This window comes from Symsagittifera roscoffensis, chromosome 1, assembly GCF_963678635.1.
Source record: "Symsagittifera roscoffensis chromosome 1, txSymRosc1.1, whole genome shotgun sequence".
NCBI lineage: Eukaryota > Metazoa > Xenacoelomorpha > Acoela > Convolutidae > Symsagittifera > Symsagittifera roscoffensis.
The window spans coordinates 50,350,975-50,372,708 of record NC_087062.1 but is presented as its reverse complement, the minus strand read 5'-3'; the positions used below and the strand labels follow the sequence as shown (position 1 = coordinate 50,372,708).

Sequence of the window (21,734 nt, the reverse complement as noted above, 5' to 3'; positions counted from 1 at the left end):
AGAATTACAATGTTAATAAACCTCCCTACATTCAAATTCGACTGCTCACGCAAAAGAGATTGAAGCAACGAAACAAGTCGCCTATATCATCTATACTTTGAACGATTTCAAAGAACTGTTCCAAATTTTGGGAGACTTTATGTTTGTTGAGAATTGTAATGCACATTAAATTGTGTTATTTGTTTTAGTTTTGTAATTTAATTATTCATCCTCAAAATATTTTTTCGGTTTGTATTGGTGTTGAACAGTTTTTTCATATTGTTCTAGAAGAAAAGTCCTAAAAAATTTCACTAACAATTATAGAATCTCAAAGATTACCAAAAACTTGCAGAAATCGGACGTAGACTCGCAGATATCTCATTTTGAGTAGACTCTGCATAATGGTAGAAGAAACAATCACATAGAATACCGATCTGATACCAAAAAAATAGAGCTTGTAGAATATCGTAGAAATGGAAATCAATGAAAAAATAGTCAATCTTTACAACTACAAAGAGAAGAATATGATAAACTACTCGATATGCTTCCTTCATTACTAGGTTATGTAGAGACCTTAAAAAAATCTTGTATCATTATTGACGAATGCACTGTAGAAAATGAACGTACAGAAATTGAATGAAATTATAAGAATTTTTGAGATTATTAAGCAAAATTTCTCATGAAATACAAAAATTAAAAATTTATTCTTTGTACCTGTTTTGTTTTGTTTTGGACCCGGACTCAAATTTTAAAAAAATGGACCAAAAATTTCCTTTTGGAGGACTAACTGGATACGGAAATTCCTGTATGGATTACTTTTTTGCAAACTCCAAAATTTTTACACTACATGCATTTCTACATGACTCTGCTGGATCTGTGAAATCTACTACGATAAGAGGTCCTGGGTATTGTTATGTTGCACCTAGTGTCCCCAGTTCATGCTTTCTTGGTCACGTGACTGTATTATTTTTCTGTTTGTAAGTTAAAATATTCGCTTCATCAGTATTTGCATTGTTTGATAATCATTTTAACCTAAAAACTCCAGAGAAAACAGTTAACAGAATGAGTCTAGTTTGTTTTGGATACTAAATGTATTAAAAACAATATAGTGAAAGAGTTAGGAGTTTATAAGGATGGACAAACTGTAGGATATTCCTTTCTTCCTCCCAAAAAATTCAAATCAACATACCAATCTTCTTGGTTTACAAAGCACCTTCATGGAATCAACTGGAGCAGTGGTTACGAAAAATACACCGAACTTGGAAAAAAATATTGAAAAATCTAGAAGCCACAGAAACGGAATTTTTTGCAAAAGATTATAAAAAAGGCAATATTCTGTCAGATTTTTTGGAAACATAGATTATTAATTTGGATCACTAGGCTTGCCTTAAAGTTCAGTTTTTGATATCCAAAGATGAAGAATATGATTGGAGGTGTAGCCACTACCCATGTCGCCATGCCGAAACTCTTCACTGTGCAGAAAGAGAAGCATTTGCCCACATAACTTGGACTCGATGTTTTTTTAACAATCTTAATAATCTAATTTTAATCAAATTTTAATAATCTAAATGTACGACCATTTTCAAACTTTAATTAATTTTTATTGACAACTTTTTCTTTTTCGAGTTAAGATGGTCGATCGATGTGACAAGCCCGTAAGTTTGGGAAATTCCTTTTTTGATGAAGAAAATCATGAACGAAAATCATGGAAATTGTTTGGACGTACATGTAATAGATTTCTTTTAGTTTTTTTGTGCCAATTTTTTGTTATAGTTTTGATGCTAGTATGTGCACTCGTTCGAATTATGTTATCCACAATATGTGAAGAAACAACATTTTGTGCAGCTATCTTATCAAGTACAGTCGGTTATATTCTACCTTCTCCAAAGCTATCAATAAATTTTTATCTCTCAAAGAACGAATTTTTCCCCTAGTTGGACCAAGTGGATCTGGAAAATTTTATCTCATTTTTGATTGGTTGAAATTGGTACTTTCCAACCAGCTTTCGAAATTTTTTTAAATTTTTATCAACATTCATAACATCTTTATAGTCAAGTGCAAAGAAAAAACCTAAAATTTACCCAAGGAGTAGATTTTGACTTGATTGAAAAACGTCCCAAAAACGGAACTAAGTATTTGCTTATATTTGATGATTCTTGTGAAGAAATTTCAAACTCCAAACATTTTGTAAAAATTGCCACTGCTGGAAGAGAGAATGGACTGAATACAATAAACATCAAACACAATTTGTTTCATCGAAGCAAATTAGGAAGAGATGTAGAGTTACAAAATACACACACAGTCTTGTTCAAGTCGCTGAGGGAAGTTTCACAAATCAATACATTAAGTCAACAACTAATTCTAGGATCTGAATTGAAAGAGTGGTATCATGATGCAACATCCGTTCTTTATGGTCATTTACTTATTGATTTAACCCCAAAAACAGTTGATTCACTTATGTATTGCTCTAATAGTGGCTCAGTTGCAACAAAAATTTACTTACCAGCTGGAATAGAGACAAAAATTTAGGACGACGAGTACACAGTACGTCTCTATTCTCCCAATATTTCAAAAGTTTTCCCTAAGGCTTCGAAAACATTTCAATCTCAATATTCCAAAAGATTTCATTCAGTTTCTGAGCGAGTGTTTAGTAAACCTATTAAGAGGAGAGCTCCGAGATCTTCGGAAAGAAGACGTAGAAAAATATCGAAATAAATTTCAGAACTAATACAAAAAAGAACTCCTCTACACAATAGAAGAATTGATTCAAGTTCAACTAAAGGGTTACAATTAATATCTATTATCACCACTTTTGTCATTAAATGATTGACATAGTATGGAACAGTTTGTTTTCATTCCGTACTCAGTTTATCAACCATAAAGTACACTTCCAAGAAAACAAAAACTGGAACAAAAGCAAGAAAAAGAGGAGGTTGTACCAAAAAATTTTAAATCTGTTCACAGTGCTGTAAATGCGATGTTGGAAACGAGCAACAATAAGCACATTATTGATTTAATTTTGAATTCTCTCAGAAATGATCTCAGCCAGTCAGACAATATTTTAATAGATAATCGAGATACAAAAAAATCTATCGTAGACTTTGTGTGTGCACTAAAGCGAAAAAAGACCGATTTTCCAGGTTTTTACTTTACTATTCTGGAAGCAACTCAACTTCCTCCTAAACTTGTTATCAACAAGAATGCCAAAGCAAAAGAAAGAGGAACTTGGATCCCTCTCAAAATCTGAAAAGATAAGACTAAACAGATTGTCTTATAGGGGAAGAGCTGCATACGGTTCTTTTCAAAACTTGAGTAAAGCGAGTGGTTTATCAAAAAAAAAGTAGAAAAGTTTTTTAATAGAGTCAAGTATCTCTTAGTTGCTGTAGATATTTTTTCGAAATTTGTCAGAGTTCAAACAACAAAAACAAAGTATGCCAAAGACACTTTAAATGCTTCAGAAAAATGATTTCTCGAAAAAACACTCCTGAAATATTTGGGTTGATAAAGGAACAGAGTATGCTGGAACTTTTAAAAAATTTTGCAAGGAGGAAGACATTGAAGTTTACTCAACAATGAGTGAAACAAAGGCTGCATTTGCAGAGAGAGCAATTCAGTCTTTGAAACATATAATATATCGTTACCTTGAAAATCATCGTGAAAAAATTGCCCTCAAAGTGCAGCAGTTTGCTTCTACATTGAACTGTCGCAAAAATCGATCAAGTGGAAAATCTTTCAGGATGTAAAAAACAGTTCCTGAATTTTTGTTTCGCATCGGTTGATAGTTTCAAAGCTCTAACAGGTTGCTTAGAAAAATTGGAAGTTTTAGCAAAACGATTCGTCTATTAAAAGATTTCTACCAGTCCTGTTCTAAGACTAGTGTGCTAACTTCGTCATTACATTTTTTATACACAGACATCAAGTCTATTTTTGATCGAGCAATGGCTTGAATTGCTTAAATTTTTTATTGGTTCGATTCAATTTACCAATGATTGACATCTCGTCTTACAGGCTGGCAGCGAGGTGAAGGCGGTGAAAAGGTAATCAATATGTTCTGCGTGCGTGGGTTCGAAACTCATCCCTTACGAGTAATTTTTTACGAACACGTGAACTGAATTCGGAAGGCACAAAAACTGATGTTTACCTAACTTTGTTAATAACTCACCAAAAAACTTGTCAGGTCACAAAAAATTGGAGAAAGAATCGGCACGCCAAACATTGAAGTTCGCCTAAGCAGAATAGTCAAGCAACCAAACGTTGAAAAATTTCAAATTTGTTCATGAAAAAACTGGATAGCCAATTTAATACGTTTTGCTATTAAAACCATTCGAGGCACGGATTTTTGAAAAACTTGAGGTTAATTTTTTGGCCAATTTTTTCCACAACCAACTATCGTTTAACAACGGAAGCAATATAAAGTTAGTTTTTCCTTAATTTTTTTATTTCGCATCGGTTGATAGTTTCAAAGCTCTTACAGGTTGCTTAGAAAAATTGGAAATTTTAGCAAAACAATTCGTCTATTAAAAGATTTCTACCAGTCCTGTTCTAAGACTAGTGTGCTAACTTCGTCATTACATTTTTTATACACAGACATCAAGTCTATTTTTGATCGAGCAATGGCTTGAATTGCTGTAATTTTTTATTGGTTCTATTCAATTTACCAATGGTTGACCTCTCGTCTTACAGGCTGGCAGCGAGGTGAAGGCGGTGAAGTGGTAATCAATATGTTCTGCGTGCGTGGGTTCGAAACTCATCCCTTACGAGTAATTTTTTACGAACACGTGAACTGAATTCGGAAGGCACAAAAACTGATGTTTACCTAACTTTGTTAATAACTCACCAAAAAACTTGTCAGGTCACAAAAAATTGGAGAAAGAATCGGCACGCCAAACATTGAAGTTCGCCTAAGCAGAATAGTCAAGCAACCAAACGTTGAAAAATTTCAAATTTGTTCATGAAAAAATTGGGTAGCCAATTTAATACGTGTTGCTATTAAAACCATTCGAGGCACGGATTTTTGAAAAACTTGAGGTTAATTTTTTGGCCAAGTTTTTCCACAACCAACTATCGTTTAACAACGGAAGCAATATAAAGTTAGTTTTTCCTTAATTTTTTTATTTCGCATCGGTTGATAGTTTCAAAGCTCTTACAGGTTGCTTAGAAAAAGTGGAAATTTTAGCAAAACGATTCGTCTATTAAAAGATTTCTACCAGTCCTGTTCTAAGACTAGTGTGCAATTTCGTCATTACATTTTTTATACACAGACATCAAGTCTATTTTTGATCGAGCAATGGCTTGAATTGCTTAAATTTTTTATTGGTTCGATTCAATTTACCAATGATTGACCTCTCGTCTTACAGGCTGGCAGCGAGGTGAAGGCGGTGAAAAGGTAATCAATATGTTCTGCGTGCGTGGGCTCGAAACTCATCCCTTACGAGTAATTTTTTACGAACACGTGAACTGAATTCGGAAGGCACAAAAACTGATGTTTACCCAACTTTGTTAATAACTCACCAAAAAACTTGTCAGGTCACAAAAAATTGGAGAAAGAATCGGCACGCAAAACATTGAAGTTCGTCTAAGCAGAATAGTCAAGCAACCAAACGTTGAAAAATTTCAAGTTTGTTCATGAAAAAAAATTGGATGGCAAATGTAATACGTTTTGCTATTCAAACCATTCAAGGCACGGATTTTTGAAACTTGAGGTTGCTTTTTGGGCCGAGTTTTTCCACAAACAACTATCCTTTCACAACGGAAGCGATATAAAGTTAGGTTTCCCTTAATTTTTTGTTTTGCATCGGTTGATAGATTCAAAGCTCTAACAGGTTGCTCAGAAAAATTGGAATTTTTAGCAAAACGATTCAGTCTATAAAAAGATTTCCACCAGTCCTGTTCTAAGACTAGTAAACTAACTTCGTCATTACTTTTTATATACACAGACATCAAGTCCATTTTTGATCAAGCAATGGCTGAATTGCTTTAATTTTTCATTGGTTCGATTCAATTTACCAATGATTGACCTCTGGTCTTACAGGCTGGAAGCGAGGTGAAGGCGGTGAAGTGTTAATCAATATGTTCTGCGGGCGTGGGTTCGAAACTTATCTCTGACGAGTCATTTTTTACAAACACCTGAACTGAATTCGGTAGGCACAAAAACTGATGTTCACCTAATTTTGTTAATAGCTCACCAAAAAACTTGCCAGGTCACAAAAAATTGGAGAAAGAATCGGAACGCAAAACATTGAAGTTCGTCTAAGCAGAATAGTCAAGCAACCAAACGTCGAAAAATTTCAAGTTTGTACAAGAAAAAATTGGATGGCAAATGTAATACGTTTTGCTATTAAAACTTTTCAAGGCACGGTTTTTTGAAAAACTTGACGTTACTTTTTTGGCCGAATTTTTCCACAAACAACTATCCTTTCACAACGGAAGCGATATAAAGTTAGGTTTTCATTAATTTTTTGTTTTGCATCGGTTGATAGATTCAAAGTTCTAACAGGTTGCTCAGAAAAATTGGAATTTTTAGCAAAACGATTCAGTCTATAAAAAGATTTCCACCAGTCCTGTTCTAAGACTAGTAAACTAACTTCGTCATTACATTTTATATACACAGACATCAAGTCCATTTTTGATCAAGCAATGGCTGAATTGCTTTAATTTTTCATTGGTTCGATTCAATTTACCAATGATTGACCTCTGGTCTTACAGGCTGGAAGCGAGGTGAAGGCGGTGAAGTGTTAATCAATATGTTCTGCGGGCGTGGGTTCGAAACTCATCTCTGACGAGTCATTTTTTACAAACACCTGAACTGAATTCGGTAGGCACAAAAACTGATGTTTACCTAATTTTGTTAATAGCTCGCCAAAAAACTTGCCAGGTCACAAAAAATTGGAGAAAGAATTGGCACGCAAAACATTGAAGTTCGTCTAAGCAGAATAGTCAAGCAACCAAACGTTGAAAAATTTCAAGTTTGTTCATGAAAAAAATTGGATGGCAAATGTAATACGTTTTGCTATTCAAACCATTCAAGGCACGGATTTTTGAAACTTGAGGTTGCTTTTTGGGCCGAGTTTTTCCACAAACAACTATCCTTTCACAACGGAAGCGATATCAACTTAGGTTTTCCTTAATTTTTTGTTTTGCATCGCTTGATAGATTCAAAGCTCTAACAGGTTGCTCAGAAAAATTGGAATTTTTAGCAAAACGATTCAGTCTATAAAAAGATTTCCACCAGTCCTGTTCTAAGACTAGTAAACTAAGTTCGTCATTACATTTTATATACACAGACATCAAGTCCATTTTTGATCAAGCAATGGCTGAATTGCTTTAATTTTTCATTGGTTCGATTCAATTTACCAATGATTGACCTCTGGTCTTACAGGCTGGAAGCGAGGTGAAGGCGGTGAAGTGTTAATCAATATGTTCTGCGGGCGTGGGTTCGAAAGTCATCTCTGACGAGTCATTTTTTACAAACACCTGAACTGAATTCGGTAGGCACAAAAACTGATGTTTACCTAATTTTGTTAATAGCTCACCAAAAAACTTGCCAGGTCACAAAAAATTGGAGAAAGAATCGGAACGCAAAACATTGAAGTTCGTCTAAGCAGAATAGTCAAGCAACCAAACGTCGAAAAATTTCAAGTTTGTACATTAAAAAATTGGATGGCAAATGTAATACGTTTTGCTATTAAAACTTTTCAAGGCACGGTTTTTTGAAAAACTTGACGTTACTTTTTTGGCCGAATTTTTCCACAAACAACTATCGTTTCACAACGGAAGCAATATAAAGTTCGGTTTTCCTTAATTTTTGTTTCGCATCGGTTGATAGTTTCAAAGCTCTAACAGGTTGCTTAGAAAAATTGGAAATTCTAGCAAAACGATTCGGTCTATAAAAAAGATTTCCACCAGTCTTGTTCTAAGTTTAGCGTGCTACCTTCGTCATTACATTTTATATACACAGACATCAAGTCCATTTTTGATCGAGCAATGGCTTGAATTGCTTTAATTTTTTATTGATTCGATTCAATTTACCAATGATTGACCTCTGATCTTATAGGCTGGCCGCGAGGTGAAGGCGGTGGAGTGTTAATCAATATGTTCTGCGGGCGTGGGTTCGAAACTCATCTCTGACGAGTCATTTTTTACAAACACCCGAACTGAATTCGGTAGGCACAAAAACTGATGTTTACCTAATTTTGTTAATAGCTCACCAAAAAACTTGCCAGGTCACAAAAAATTGGAGAAAGAATCGGAACGCAAAACATTGAAGTTCGTATAAGCAGAATAGTCAAACAACCAAACGTTAAAAAATTTCATGTTTGTTCATGAAAAAAATTGGATGGCAAATGTAATACGTTTTGCTATTAAAACCATTCAAGGCAAGGATTTTTGAAAAAGTTGAGGTAAATTTTTTGGCCGAGTTTTTCCACAAACAACTACCGTTTCACAACGGAAGCAATATAAAGTTAGGTTTTCCTGAATTTTTGTTTCGCATCGGTTGATAGTTTCAAAGCTCTAACAGGTTGCTTAGAAAAATTGGAAGTTTTAGCAAAACGATTCGGTCTATAAAAAGATTTCCACCAGTCCTGTTCTAAGACTAGTGTACTGACTTCGTCATTACATTTTTTATACACAGACATCAAGTCCGTTTTTAATCGAGCAATGGCTTGAATTGCTTTAATTTTTTATTGGTTAGATTCAATTTAACAAAGATTGACCTCTGATTTTACAGGCTGGCCTCGAGGTGAAGGCGGTGAAGTGTTAATCAATATGTTCTGCGTGCATGGGTTTGAGACTCATCCCTAACGAGTAATTTTCTACGAACACCTGAACTGAATTCGGTAGATCAAAAAAAAAATGATGTTTACCTAACATTGTTTTTAAATCACCAAAAAACTTGTCAGGTCACAAAAAATTAGAGAAAGAATCGGCACGCAAAACATTGAGTTTCGTCTAAGCAGAATAGTCAAGTAACCAAACGTTGAAAAATTTCAAGTTTGCTCATGAAAAAAATTGGATGGCCAATATAATACGTTTTGCTATTAAAACCATTCAAGGCACGGATTTTTGAAAAACTTGAGGTTACTTTTTTGCCCGAGTTTTTCCACATAAAACAATCGTTTCACAACGGAAGCAATATAAAGTTAGGTTTTTCTTAATTTTTTGTTTCGCATCGGTGGATAGTTTCAAAGCTCTAACAGGTTGCTTAGAAAAATTGGAAATTCTAGCAAAACGATTCGGTCTATAAAAAAGATTTCCACCAGTCTTGTTCTAAGTTTAGCGTGCTAACTTCGTCATTACATTTTATATACACAGACATCAAGTCCGTTTTTGATCGAGCAATGGCTTGAATTGCTTTAATTTTTTATTGGTTCGATTCAATTTACCAATGATTGACCTCTGATCTTATAGGATGGCCGCGAGGTGAAGGCGGTGGAGTGTTAATCAATTTGTTCTGCATGCATGGGTTTGAAATTCATCACTGTCGATTAGTTTTTAAAAACACCTGAACTGAGTTCGGTAAGCACAAAACTAATATTTACCTAATTTTCATAATAAATCACCAAAAAAATTCTCAGATCACAAAAATTTGGTGAAAGAATCGGCACGCAAAACATTGAAGTTCGTATAAGCAGAATAGTCAAGCAACCAAACGTTGAAAAATTTAAGATTGTTCATGAAAAAAATTGGATGGCAAATGTAATACGTTTTGCTATTAAAACTTTTCAAGGCATGGATTTTTGAAAAAATTGACGTTACTTTTTTGGCCGAGTTTTTCCACAAACAACTATCGTTTCACAACGGAAGCAATATAAAGTTAGGTTTTCCTTAATTTTTTTTTTCGCATCGGTTGATAGTTTCAAAGCTCTAACAGGTTGCTGAGAAAAATTGGAAAGTTTAGCAAAATGATTCGGTCTATAAAAAGATTTCCACCAGTCCTGTTCTAAGACTAGTGTACTAAGTTCGTCATTACATTTTATATACACAGACATCAAGTCCGTTTTTGATCGAGCAATGGCTTGACTTGCTTTAATTTTTTATTGGTTCGATTCAATTTACCAATGATTGACCTCTGATCTTACAGGCTGGCCGCGAGGTGAAGGCGGTGGAGTGTTAATCAATTTGTTCTGCGTGCATGGGTTTGAAATTCATCACTGTCGATTAGTTTTTAAAAACACCTGAACTGAGTTCGGTAAGCACAAAACTATTATTTACCTAATTTTCATAATAAATCACCAAAAAATTTCTCAGATCACAAAAATTTGGTGGAAGAATCGGCACGCAAAACATTGAAGCTCGTATAAGCAGAAAAGTCAAGCAACCAAACGTTGAAAAATTTCAAGTTTGGTCATGAAAAAAATTGGATGGCCAATATAATACGTTTTGCTATTAAAACCATTCAAGGCACGGATTTTTGAAAAACTTGAGGTTACTTTTTTGCCCGCGTTTTTCCACATACAACAATCGTTTCACAACGGAAGCAATATAAAGTTAGGTTTTCCTTAATTTTTTGTTTCGCATCGGTGGATAGTTTCAAAGCTCTAAGAGGTTGCTAAGAAAAATTGGAAATTCTAGCAAAGCTGTTCTAAGACTAGTGTACTAACTTCGTCATTACATTTTTTATACACAGACATCAAGTCCGTTTTTATTCGAGCAATGGCTTGAATTGCTTTAATTTTTTGTTGGTTAGACTCAATTAACCAATGATTGACCTCTGATCTTACAGGCTGGCCGCGAGGTGAAGGCGGTGAAGTGTTAATCAATATGTTCTGCGTGCGTGGGTTCGAGACTCATCCCTAACGAGTAATTTTTTACGAACACCTGAACTGAATTCGGTAGATAAAAAAAATGATGTTTACCTAACTTTGTTAATAAATCACCAAAAAACTTGTCAGGTCACAAAAAATTGGAGAAATAATCGGCACGCAAAACATTGAATTTCGTCTAAGCAGAATAGTCAAGCAACCAAACGTTGAAAAGTTTCAAGTTTGGTCATGAAAAAAATTGGATGGCCAATATAATACGTTTTGCTATTAAAACCATTCAAGGCACGGATTTTTGAAAAAGTTGAGGTTACTTTTTTGCCCTCGTTTTTCCACATACAACAATCGTTTCACAACGGAAGCAATATAAAGTTAGGTTTTCCTTAATTTTTTGTTTCGCATCGGTGGATAGTTTCAAAGCTCTAACAGGTTGCTAAGAAAAATTGGAAATTCTAGCAAAGCGTTTCGGTCTATAAAAAGATTTCCACCAGTATTGTTCTAAGTTTAGCGTACTAACTTCGTCATTACATTTTTTATACACAGACATCAAGTCCGTTTTTAATCGAGCAATGGCTTGAATTGCTTTAATTTTTTATTGGTTAGATTCAATTAACCAATGACTGACCTCTGATCTTAAAGGCTGGCCGCGAGGTGAAGGCGGTGAAGTGTTAATCAATATGTTCTGCGTGCGTGGGTTCGAGACTCATGACTAACGAGTAATTTTTTACGAACACCTGAACTGAATTCGGTAGATTAAAAAAATGATGTTTACCTAACTTTGTTGATAAATCACCAAAAAACTTGTCAGGTCACAAAAAATTGGAGAAATAATCGGCACGCAAAACATTGAATTTCGTCTAAGCAGAATAGTCAAGCAACCAAATGTTGAAAAATTTCAAGTTTGCTCATGAAAAAAATTGGATGGCCAATATAATACGTTTTGCTATTACAACCATTCAAGGCACAGATTTTTGAAAAACTTGAGGTTACTTTTTTGCCCGAGTTTTTCCACATAAAACAATCGTTTCACAACGGAAGCAATATAAAGTTAGGTTTTCCTTAATTTTTTGTTTCGCATCGGTGGATAGTTTCAAAGCTCTAACAGGTTGCTAAGAAAAATTGGAAAGTCTAGCAAAACGTTTCGGTCTATAAAAAAAATTTCCACCAGTCTTGTTCTAAGTTTAGCGTGCTAACTTCGTCATTACATTTTTTATACACAGACATCAAGTCGTTTTTAATCGAGCAATGGCTTGAATTGCTTTAATTTTTTATTGGTTAGATTCAATTAACCAATGATTGACCTCTGATCTTACAGGCTGGCCGCGAGGTGAAGGCGGTGAAGTGTTAATCAATATGTTCTGCGTGCGTGGGTTCGAGACTCATCCCTAACGAGTAGTTTTTACGAACACCTGAACTGAATTCGGTAGATAAAAAAAATGATGTTTACCTAACTTTGTTAATAAATCACCAAAAAACTTGTCAGGTCACAAAAAATTGGAGAAAGAATCGGCACGCAAAACATTGAATTTCGTCTAAGCAGAATAGTCAAGCAACCAAGCGTTGAAAAATTTCAAGTTTGCTCATGAAAAAAATTGGATGGCCAATATAATACGTTTTGCTATTAAAACCATTCAAGACACGGATTTTTGAAAAACTTGAGGTTACTTTTTTGTCCGAGTTTTTCCACATACAACAATCGTTTCACAACGGAAGCAATATAAAGTTAGGTTTTCCTTAATTTTTTGTTTCGCATCGGTGGATAGTTTCAAAGCTCTAACAGGCTGCTAAGAAAAATTGGAAATTCTAGCAAAACGATTCGGTCTATAAAAAAGATTTCCACCAGTCTTGTTCTAAGTTTAGCGTGCTAACTTCGTCATTACATTTTATATACACAGACATCAAGTCCGTTTTTGATCGAGCAATGGCTTGAATTGCTTTAATTTTTTATTGGTTCGATTCAATTTACCAATGATTGACCTCTGATCTTATAGGCTGGCAGCGAGGTGAAGGCGATGAAGTGTTAATCAATTTGTTCTGCGTGCATGGGTTTGAATTCATCCCTGTCGATTAGTTTTTAAAAACAGCTTAACTGAGTTCGGTAAGCACAAAACTAATATTTACCTAATTTTCATAAAAACTCACCAAAAAATTTGTCAGATCACAAAAATTTGGTGAAAGAATCGGCTCGCAAACCCTTGAAGTTTGTCTAAGCAGACTAGTTAAGCAACCAAACATTGAAAAACTTTAAGTTTGTTCATGAAGAAAATCGGATGGCCAATGTTATACGTTTTCCTATTGAAACCCTTCAAGGCACGGTTTTTTGAAAAACTTGAGGTTACTTTTTCGGCCGAGTTTTTCCATAAACAACTATCGTTTCTCAACGGAAGCAATATAAAATTAGATTTTTCTTAATTTTATGTTTCGCATCGTTTGATAGTTTCAAAGCTCTAACAGGTTGCTCAGAAAAACTGGAAATTTTAGCGAAATGATTTGGTCTATAAAAAGATTTGCACCAGTCCTGTTCTATGACTAGTGTGCTAACTTCGTCATTACATTTTATATACACAGACATCCAGTTCGTTTTTGATCGAGCAAGGGCTTGATTTCCTTAAATTTTTTTTTGGTTCGATTCAATTTACCAATGATTGACCTCTGGTCGTACAAGCTGGCCGCGAGGTGAAGGCGGTGATATGTTAATCAATATGTTCTGCGTGCGTGGGTTCAAAATGCATCCCTGTCGATTAGTTTTTAAAAACACTGAACTGAGTTCGGTAAGCACAAAAACTGATTTTTACCCAATTTTCTTAATAACTCACCAAAAAAATTCAGATCACGAAAAATTGGTGAAAAAATTGGCTCGCAAACTATTGGAATTCATCTAAACAGATTATTCAAGCAATTAAACGTTGAAAAATTTCAGTTTGTTCATGAAGAAAATCGGATGGCCAATGTTATACGTTTTCCTATTGAAACCATTCAAGGAACGGTTTTTTGAAAAACTTGAGGTTACTTTTTCGGCCGAGTTTTTCCACAAACAACTATCGTTTCTCAACGGAAGCAATATAAAATTAGATTTTTCTTAATTTTATGTTTCGCATCGTTTGATAGTTTCAAAGCTCTAACAGGTTGCTCAGAAAAACTTGAAATTTTAGCGAAACGACTTGGGCTATAAAAAGATTTGTCCTAGTCATGTGCTTATTTGGTCATTATGTTTTCTATACACAGACGTCAAGTTTTTTTTTCGATAAAACAATGGCTTGATTTGATTCGTTTTTTTGTTTTGAGGATAGTTCAGAGCCTCGATGTCCTTAACTTTGGAGATGCGGGGTATTGCTCACGGTACTTCTGGCTCGCTAAGTGGGCGCTCTACCATTTGACCTTCTTACCTATTACTATCAAATCTCGCGGAATTTTTTTTTGCTTAGTCAGCAACTATGAACTTTTTCTTTTCGTTCGCAAAAATCCACTTGTTAGGAATTTAAATATGCAAAAGATTATCTGGAGATAGTGATTACCATTTGAGGAGTGGCTATTGTTTTGGAGATGCGGGGCATCGATCCCCGTACCTCTCGCATGCAAAGCGAGCGCTCTACCATTTGAGCTACATCCCCATAGTTTAGAACTGTCGAGAAAGCTTTTATTTCAGTCGGCAAACAAGAGGTTATAAATTTTCTGGGAAGGTATTTCTTGTATAAGATTTCAATATTCAGTAGTTTTCTGAAGAAAATTAATTAAAAACTTGATGTCCTTAACTTTGGAGATGCGGGGTATCGCTCCCCGTACTTCTGGCTTGATAAGTGGGCGCTCTACCATTTGACCTACATCCCATGTATATCATATCTCGCTGAATTTTTTTGGCTTAGTCAGCAACTATGAAGTTTTTCTTTTCGTTCGCAGAAAATCTACTTGTTAGCAATTTCAATATGCAATAGATTATCTGGAGATAATGATTACCATTCGATGAGTGACTCTAAATTTGGAGATGCGGGGCATTGATCCCCGTACCTCTCGCATGCTAAACGAGCGCTCTACCATTTGAGCTACATCCACATGATTTATAACTATCGAGGAAGCTTTTGTTTCAGTCGGTAAACAAGAGTTTAAAATTTTTCTTGGATGGTATTTCTTGTATAAGACTTCAATATTCAGAAAATTTCTGAAGAAATTTAATTAATTACTCGATGTCCTTAACTTCGGAGATGCGGGGTATTGCTCCCCGTACTTCTGGCTTGCTAAGTAGGCGCTCTAACATTTGACCTACATCCCATGTTTATCAAATCTCGCGGAAATTTTTTTCGCTTAGTCAGCAACTATGAAGTTTTTTTTCCTTCGCAGAAAATTGGGATTATCTGCAGATAGTGATTACCATTTGATGAGTGGCTCCAGTTTTGGAGATGCCGGGCATCGATCCCCGTACCTCTCGAATGCAAAGCGCGCGCTCTACCATTTGAGCTACATCACCATAGTTTAGAACTGTCGAGGAAGCTTTTGTTTCAGTCGCCAAACAAGGGGTTAAAAATTTTCTGGGAAGGTATTTCTTGTATAAGATTTCAATGTTCAGTAGTTTTCTGAAGGAAATTAATTAAAAACTCGATGTCCTTAACTTTGGAGATGCGGGGTATTGCTCCCCGTACTTCTGGCTATATAAGTGGGCGCTCTACCATATGACCTACATCCCATGTTTATCAAATCTCGCGGAATTTTTTTTCGCTTAGTCAGCAACTATGTAGTTTTTCTCTTCGTTCGCAGAAAATCTACTTGTAAGGAATTTGAATATGCAATAGATTATCAGGAGATAGTGATTACCACTTAATGAGTCACTCTAGATTTGGAGATGCGGGGCATTGAACCCCGTACCTCTCGCATGCTAAGCGAGCGCTCTACCATTTGGGCTACATCCCCCTGATTTATAACTGTCGAGGAAGCTTTTGTTTCAGTCGGCAAACAAGAGGTTAAAATTTTTCTTGGAAGGTATTTTTTGTATAAGACTTCAATATTCAGTAGTTTTCTGAAGAAAGTTAATTAATTGCTCGATGTCCTTAACTTCGGAGATGCGGGGTATTGCTCCCCATACTTCTGGCTTGCTAAGTAGGCGCTCTACCATTTGACCTACATCCCATGTTTATCAAATCTCGCGGAATTTTTTTCTCTTAGTCAGCAACTATGAAGTTTTTTTTTCGTTCGCAGAAAACCTACTTGTTAAGAATTTCAATATGCATTAGTTTATCTGGAGATAGAAATTACCATTTGATGAGTGACTCTAGTTTTGGAGATGCGGGGTATTGATCCCCGTACCTCTCGCATGCTAAGCGCGCGATCTACCATTTGAGCTACATCCCCATGATTTAAGGTTGTCGAGGAAGCTTTTGATTCAGTCGGCAAACAAGAGGTTATAAATTTTCTGGGAAGGTATTTCTTGTATAAGATTTCAATATTCATTAGTTATCTGAAGAAAATTAATTAAAAACTCGATGTCCTTAACTTCGGAGATGCGGGGTATTGCTCCCCGTACTTCTGGCTTGGTAAGTAGGCGCTCTACCATTTGACCTACATCCCATGTTTATCAAATCTCGCGGAGTTTTTTTCGCTTAGTCAGCAACTATGAAATTTTTTTTCGTTCGTAGAAAATCTACTTGTTAGGAATTTCAATATGCAATAGATTATCTGCAGATAGTGATTACCATTTGATGAGTGGCTCTAGTTTTGGAGATGCGGGGCATCGATCCCCGTACCTCTCGCATGCAAAGCGATCGCTCTACCATTTGAGCTACATCCCCATTGTTTAGAACTGTCGAGGAAGGTTTTGTTTCAGTCAACAAACAAGAGGTTATAAATTTTCTGGGAAGGTATTTCTTGTATAAGATTTCAATATTCAGTAGTTTTCTGAAAAAAAATTAATTAAAAACTCGATGTCCTTAACTTTGGAGATGCGGGGTATTGCTCCCCGTACTTCTGGCTTGATAAGTGGTCGCTCTACCATGTGACCTACATCGCATGTTTATCAAACCTCGCGGAATTTTTTTTCGCTTAGTCAGCAACTATGAATTTTTTCTTTTCGTTCGCAGAAAATCTACTTGTTAAGAATTTCAATATGCAATAGTTTATCTGGAGATAGAAATTACCATTTGATGAGTGACTCTAGTTTTAGAGATGCGGGGTATTGATCCCCGTACCTCTCGCATGCTAAGCGCGCGCTCTACCATTTGAGCTACATCCCCATGATTTTAGGTTGTCGAGGAAGCTTTTGATTCAGTCGGCAAACAAGAGGTTATAAATTTTCTGGAAAGGTATTTCTTGTATAAGATTTCAATATTCATTAGTTATCTGAAGAAAATTAATTAAAAACTCGATGTCCTTAACTTCGGAGATGCGGGGTATTGCTCCCCGTACTTCTGGCTTGCTAAGTAGGCGCTCTACCATTTGACCTACATCCCATGTTTATCAAATCTCGCGGAATTTTTTTTCGCTTAGTCAGCAATTATGAAGTTTTTCTTTTCGTTCGCAGAAAATTGGGATTATCTGCAGATAGTGATTACATTTAATGAGTGGATCAAGTTTTGGAGATGCCGGGCATCGATCCCCGTACCTCTCGAATGCAAAGCGAGCACTCTACCATTTGAGCTACATCGTCATATTTTATAACTGTCGAGGAAGCTTTTGTTTCAGTCGCCAAACAAGAGGTTAAAAATTTTCTGGGAAGGTGTTTCTTGTATAAGATTTCACTATTCAGTAGTTTTCTGAAGAAAACTCGATGTCCTTAATTTTGGAGATGCGGGGTATTGCTCTTCGTACTTCTGGCTTGATAAGTGGGCGCTCTACCATTTGACCTACATCCCATGTTTATCAAATCTCGCGGAATTTTTTTTCGCTTAGTCAGCAACTATGAAGTTTTTCTTTTAGTTCGCAGAAAATCTACTTGTTAGGAACTTCAATATGCAATAGATTATCTGGAGATAGTGATTACCATTTATGAGTGACTCTAGATTTGGAGATGCGGGGCATTGATCCCCGTACCTCTCGCATGCTAAGCGAGCGCTCTACCATTTGAGCTACATCCCCATGATTTAAAACTGTCGAGGAAGCTTTTGTTTCAGTCGGCAAACAAGAGGTTAAAATTTTTCTTGGAAGTTTTTTTTTTGTATAAGACTTCAATATTCAGTAGTTTTCTGAAGAAAGTTAAATAATTGCTCGATATCCTTAACTTCGGAGATGCGGGGTACTGCTCCCCGTACTTCTGGCTTGGTAAGAAGGCGCTCTACCATTTGACCTACATTCCAAGTTTATCAAATCTCGCGGAATTTTTTCCGCTTAGTCAGCAACTATGAAGTTTTTTTTCGTTCGCAGAAAATCTACTTGTTAGGAATTTCAATATGCAATAGATTATCTGGAGAGAGTCATTACCATTTGATGAGTGACTCTAGCTTTGGAGATGCGGGGCATCGATCCCCGTACCTCTCGCATGCAAAGCGATCGCTCTTCCACTTGAGCTACATCCCCATGAGTTATAATTGTCGAGGAAGCTTTTGTTTCAGTCGGCAAACAAGATGTTAAAATTTTTCTTGGAAGGTTTTTTTTGTATAAGACTTCAATATTCAGTAGTTTTCTGAAGAAAGTTAAATAATTGCTCGATGTTCTTAACTTCGGAGATGCGGGGTATTGCTCCCCGTACTTCTGGCTTGCTAAGAACGCGCTCTACCATTTGACCTACATTCCATGTTTATCAAATCTCGCGGAATTTTTTTCGCTTAGTCAGCAACTATGAAGTTTTTTTTTTTCGTTCGCAGAAAATCTACTTGTTAGGAATTTCGATATGCAATTGATTATCTGCATATAGTGATTACCATTTGGTGAATGGCTCTAGTTTTGGAGATGCGGGGCATCGATCCCCGTACCTCTCGCATGCAAAGCGAGCGCTCTACCATATGAGCTACATCCCCATAGTTTCGAACTGTCGAGGAAGCTTTTATTTCAGTCGGCAAACAAGAGGTTATAAATTTTCTGGGAAGGTATTTCTTGTATAAGATTCCAATATTCAGTAGTTTTCTGAAGAAAATTAATCAAAAACTCGATGTCCTTAACTTTGGAGATGCGGGGTATTGCTCCCCGTACTTCTGGCTTGCTAAGAACGCGCTCTACCATTTGACCTACATTCCATGTTTATCAAATCTCGCGGAATTTTTTTCGCTTAGTCAGCAACTATGAAGTTTTTTTTTCGTTCGCAGAAAATCTACTTGTTAGGAATTTCGATATGCAATAGATTATCTGCATATAGTGATTACCATTTGGTGAATGGCTCTAGTTTTGGAGATGCGGGGCATCGATCCCCGTACCTCTCGCATGCAAAGCGAGCGCTCTACCATATGAGCTACATCCCCATAGTTTCGAACTGTCGAGGAAGCTTTTATTTCAGTCGGCAAACAAGAGGTTATAAATTTTCTGGGAAGGTATTTCTTGTATAAGATTCCAATATTCAGTAGTTTTCTGAAGAAAGTTAAATATTTGCTCGATGTTCTTAACTTCGGAGATGCGGGGTATTGCTCCCCGTACTTCTGGCTTGCTAAGAACGCGCTCTACCATTTGACCTACATTCCATGTTTATCAAATCTCGCGGAATTTTTTTCGCTTAGTCAGCAACTATGAAGTTTTTTTTTCGTTCGCAGAAAATCTACTTGTTAGGAATTTCGATATGCAATAGATTATCTGCATATAGTGATTACCATTTGGTGAATGGCTCTAGTTTTGGAGATGCGGGGCATCGATCCCCGTACCTCTCGCATGCAAAGCGAGCGCTCTACCATATGAGCTACATCCCCATAGTTTCGAACTGTCGAGGAAGCTTTTATTTCAGTCGGCAAACAAGAGGTTATAAATTTTCTGGGAAGGTATTTCTTGTATAAGATTCCAATATTCAGTAGTTTTCTGAAGAAAATTAATCAAAAACTCGATGTCCTTAACTTTGTAGATGCGGGGTATTGCTCCCCGTACTTCTGGCTTGATAAGTAGGCGCTCTACCATTTGACCTACATCCCATGTTTATCAATTCTCGCGAAATTTTTTTTCGCTTAGTCAGCAACTAAGAAGTTTTTCTTTTCGTTCGCAGAAAATCTACTTGTTAGGAATTTCAATATGCAATAGATTATCTGGAGATAGTCATTACCATTTGATGAGTGGCTCTAGCTTTGGAGATGCGGGGCATCGATCCCCGTACCTATCGCATGCAAAGCGAGAGCTCTACTGTTTGAGCTACATCCCCATAATTTAGAACTGTCGAGGAAGCTTTTTTTCAGTCGGCAAACAAGAGGTTATAAATTTTCTGGGAAGATATTTCTTGTATAAGATTTCAAAATTCAGTAGTTTTCCGAAGACAATTAATTAAAAACTCGATGTCCTTAACTTTGGAGATGCGGGGTATTGCTCCCCGTACTTCTGGCTTGATAAGTGGGCGCTCTACCATTTGACCTACATCCCATGTTAATCAAATCTCGCGGAATTTTTTTCGCTTAGTCAGCAACTATGAAGTTTTTTTTTCGTTCGCAGAAAATCTACTTGTAAGGAATTTCAATATGCAATAGATTATCTGGAGATAATGATTACCATTTGATGAGTGACTCTAGATTTGGAGATGCGGGGCATTGATCCCCGTACCTCTCGCATGCTAGGCGAGCGCTCAACTATTTGAGCTACATCCCCATGATTTATAACTGTCGGGGAAGCTTTTGTTTCAGTCGGCAAACAAGAGGTTAAAATTTTTCTTGGAAGGTATTTCTTGTATAAAACTTCAATATCCAGTAGTTTTCTGAAGAAAGTTAATTAATTGCTCGATGACCATAACTTCGGAGATGCGGGGTATTGCTCCCCGTACTTCTGGCTTGCTAAGTAGGCGCTCTACCATTTGACCTACATCCCGAGGTCCCGGAAGGAGAGAGCCTTTTTGCGGTGGGACCAACAACCAGAGGACCACGAGGACTCCGGTTGCAAACTCTCTGGATCGGGAGCGACGACCCGACCTCTGCTACCAGCAGACCAACGTCAAACTCCTCTCACCGGGCGCCCATGCGTGGGACCCTCGGCCGGGTTTTTGTTATCGGATCAGCCTAAGCCGGCGAGTCTGATCCGCACCCTCCTACTAAGAGCCGGCGTCGAGCCAAACCCTGGACCACCCAGACGCCCTCAGACACTGAAATCCCCCTGCACGGTGTGCACTGAAACGTGGGCAGGCGGCACCACCGTATGGTGCCACTGCTGCGGAACTTGGATCCACCAGCGATGCAGCGGCCTTCGGACTGTGGCCGAATGGCACAGAGACTACGTCTGCCCGAGGTGTCCACCAGTCACGCCTTTCAGTGCACCCACACCCTCCCAAGCAACCACCCAGACTGTCGATCCTCCAACCCCCACTACACCACCCCACCCCACCAAACGAGATCCCATCACACCTCCAAATCCACGACCCCGACAACCGAAGGCAGAGCCACTGAAATTGCAATGGGATACGGAACAAAACAACAGAACTGAGCCGTTTTCTCCGTACCCGTAAGATCAAAGTGGCCGCCTTGCAGGAGACAAAACTCACCGCCAAAGGGAAAGACCCAGTCTTTGAAGACTACACTTTGAAGACTACACAATCCCTTTCACCCCTGTGGACGAGAACACACCTCCTAGCGAGCCCCTCGAACACCAATCGATTCAAATCCCACTCCTAAACGAGGTGCTCACAATAAGAAACGTATACATCCCCCCCCCCCCCAGCAGTAGCTGCCCCTCGAACTTCACCCCCTCGTTGACCCCTTTCCTCGAGACTAGATGCTCCCTGATACTGGGCGACATCAACGCACACGACCCCCTTTGGTGCTCGTCCATTCAGGACTCGCGCGGAGAGACCCTAGCCGACGAAATTGAGGCATCGAGCTTTGGAGCGCTGAACAAACCCACAGTGACCCGTATGCCAACTTCGGGCAAGGCAACCTCTCCTGACGTATCCCTTGCCTCAGAAGA

At 37.3% G+C, this 21,734-nt stretch overlaps 6 non-coding genes across 6 annotated transcripts; all 6 read right to left on the bottom strand.

Moving 5' to 3' along the window:
• Nucleotides 1-14,277: 14,277 nt before the first annotated feature.
• Trnaa-ugc (transfer RNA alanine (anticodon UGC)) lies at nt 14,278-14,350 on the bottom strand. The gene has a single exon. It is a non-coding gene; the product is annotated as a tRNA-Ala (tRNA).
• A 1,218-nt stretch (nt 14,351-15,568) lies between these two features.
• On the bottom strand, nt 15,569-15,641 carry Trnaa-agc (transfer RNA alanine (anticodon AGC)). The gene has a single exon. It is a non-coding gene; the product is annotated as a tRNA-Ala (tRNA).
• A 2,084-nt stretch (nt 15,642-17,725) lies between these two features.
• Nucleotides 17,726-17,798, bottom strand: Trnaa-agc (transfer RNA alanine (anticodon AGC)). The gene has a single exon. It is a non-coding gene; the product is annotated as a tRNA-Ala (tRNA).
• An 805-nt stretch (nt 17,799-18,603) lies between these two features.
• Trnaa-ugc (transfer RNA alanine (anticodon UGC)) lies at nt 18,604-18,676 on the bottom strand. The gene has a single exon. It is a non-coding gene; the product is annotated as a tRNA-Ala (tRNA).
• A 365-nt stretch (nt 18,677-19,041) lies between these two features.
• On the bottom strand, nt 19,042-19,114 carry Trnaa-ugc (transfer RNA alanine (anticodon UGC)). Its single transcript has one exon. It is a non-coding gene; the product is annotated as a tRNA-Ala (tRNA).
• A 365-nt stretch (nt 19,115-19,479) lies between these two features.
• Trnaa-ugc (transfer RNA alanine (anticodon UGC)) lies at nt 19,480-19,552 on the bottom strand. Its single transcript has one exon. It is a non-coding gene; the product is annotated as a tRNA-Ala (tRNA).
• Between the last annotated feature and the right edge of the window lie 2,182 nt (nt 19,553-21,734).